Source organism: Monodon monoceros, unplaced genomic scaffold, assembly GCF_005190385.1.
Source record: "Monodon monoceros isolate NGI ecotype Baffin Bay Population unplaced genomic scaffold, NGI_Narwhal_1 Contig7941_ctg1, whole genome shotgun sequence".
Classification (NCBI taxonomy): Eukaryota; Metazoa; Chordata; class Mammalia; order Artiodactyla; family Monodontidae; genus Monodon; species Monodon monoceros.
Genome location: NW_021703418.1, coordinates 1 through 2,222, shown reverse-complemented (window position 1 = coordinate 2,222; position 2,222 = coordinate 1). Strand labels below are relative to the sequence as shown.

General features: G+C 49.3%; 1 long non-coding RNA gene across 1 annotated transcript; it reads right to left on the bottom strand.

The window, feature by feature from the left end:
• Positions 1–548: 548 nt before the first annotated feature.
• LOC114891551 lies at positions 549–1,536 on the bottom strand. Its single transcript, XR_003792532.1, has 2 exons — positions 1,312–1,536; positions 549–1,078 (listed from the first exon to the last, which is right to left on the bottom strand). It is a non-coding gene; the product is annotated as an uncharacterized LOC114891551 (long non-coding RNA).
• Positions 1,537–2,222: the final 686 nt, after the last annotated feature.

Genomic DNA, 2,222 nt, shown 5'->3' with positions numbered 1-2,222 from the left:
ACACACACCTTTCGGCTCTCCTCGTCACGAATCTTGTAGCTGACATCCATCAATGCAGAGGCAGTGCTAGCTTCCTGGACAAAGAACTGAGCCCCATTTTGCATAAAGTGGAACTACAGGGATTGAACGCAACAGCAATAGTATCAGAAGCCAACAGACTCTGCTGAACCAGGTCTCTCTCTCTCCCCCTTCCCTGTGCCCACGCGTCTGGCTTCGGCATCCTCTCTTACGTCCACTGGAGTGAAGGGGACACTGCAATGGCTCTGGATTGACTTCATTAGCCATGTCTTGTCATACTTTATCCCACAAGGAATCTAAGGATGAAAAGAAGGCATGGGAGAGAGGCCAGACAACAGGGAATTTAGGCTGGAGGACGAAACTTTTCCTGTTCTTTTCCGGCCTTCTACTGAGCTTGAAAGGGCTTGTAAAGAAGGGACCACTGGCATGATTTCTTATGGGTGTGCGTAATATGGATTTTCTAAATACTCTTTCTCTCCAGTCAAACTCTCTTCCACATAATCAAGGTGTCAGAGATGATCTTCCTTTTATAAATTTCCAGGAGATCCTACCCAGCGCACACACTGCTTGCCCCTCAGACAAGGTCTCCAGAGGATCGACCCTCTGTCTCCCACACTCAGCTTGCCAAACTGAGACCTCCAATGTGGAGTTGCTCCATATCCTTGGCAGTAGTTTCCACCTTTGCTTTGAGACAGGCTCCTCTGTTCTCCTCACGGTCAGCCTGTTCCCTTTACATTGCTTCTCTGAACCTGCCCTTAGATGAACAAGACTGTTAACTCCTGGTAATAAAAAGGACAGATTACAAACTGTCCCCAGTGAAAGAAACCAGCATGTCTACATGAGACCAACACAACTCCCCCTGCCTTTTCTCTCCTGCACATTCCATACATTTTTCAGGATACTCACTGTGACCCTGAACCAGCTCCCTGGGGTTCCATCTTGTGTGTTCTCCCCCATTTCTCTCTCCAGAGGTTTTCTGTTTCTCCACACAGTAGTATGCATGTGGCCTTCACTGTGCCATCTCACTCCTCTCTTGTTGCCTCGGATGGTACAGGGAGAGCTGCAGGGGGCATGTGGAGAGAAGGACGGTGAGTGGCCATAAGTGCTAAGAAAGTCTTCTGTACACTCTCGTCTCTTTGACACCAGCACTACAATTAGGATTGCTCAACCATTATTTCACTTCTAGCATGCTTCAGTTTTGCAGTGAGAGAAGAAAAACAAGTCCACGGAGCGTGAGAGAGGTGCATAGTCCCAGGGGCTGCTGTGCACAAACCCTGCTGCCTGGCCACTTACTGTCTTACTTTGGGGTCCTCCTGCACATCCCTCTTCACCACGTTTCCATCATCCTCCTGGAGGTGTGAGGGCTGAGGCTCACACCCATCGTGTTCATAATGAGGGCACCTCTCGCCAGAATTACCTTGGAAATAACTCCAACCTTTCTTTCTTCCTTGAGGTGGTCTACCACCATCACCGTATTCTGAAAAGAGGAACAAAAATACAAGTTTGCAGACACATCTGTGGTCCACATACCACGTACCATGTCTTAGGCTAACAGCATGGTAGGGCAGGCAAAGTGCCAACCTGGCCTAAGGGACCAGTACCACAAGCCTCAGAAAGGACACTCTTCTGCCTGTCCAGAGAGGACAGCCTTATCCGACAGATGGCACTATCAGGGGAAGAATCGAGGAGGAGCAGGATGAGGAAGAGGACGACAAGGAGGACAAAGAGAGAGGAGAAGGAGGAGGGAGGAGAGGACAACTGCACTGAAACTTTTAAAACAGTGGAGCAGGACTGATAAAGAACCGAGGTGTATGCGTCCATGGGTTAGACTGGACACCAGTCATATATATACCAGGAAGGCACCCGAATCTTGCCTTCTCTCAGGACTTTCCAGCAACCACACCAATACCTCTCTCATGCTTCCCAAATCCAAGGAGCCGCCAAACCGATTCCACTAACAACCAGCAAGCTAGCTGGACTTCCTTTGCCAGTGCACTTGGAGCTTTAATGTCAGGTGGCACTGATGTAACGGCCTCCTGAACTGTCTCCCTCCCTCCAGCCTTGCCCTGAACAATAATCTGTTGGAAAGAACCAGAGTGAGCTCTCTTTCGGGCCAGCCTGAAATGCCTTTCAGCTCAGCAGGCAACTCTTCCTAACTTCAGCCCTTTTATAACAAGGGTGTGAATGATAACCTGGAATGATGT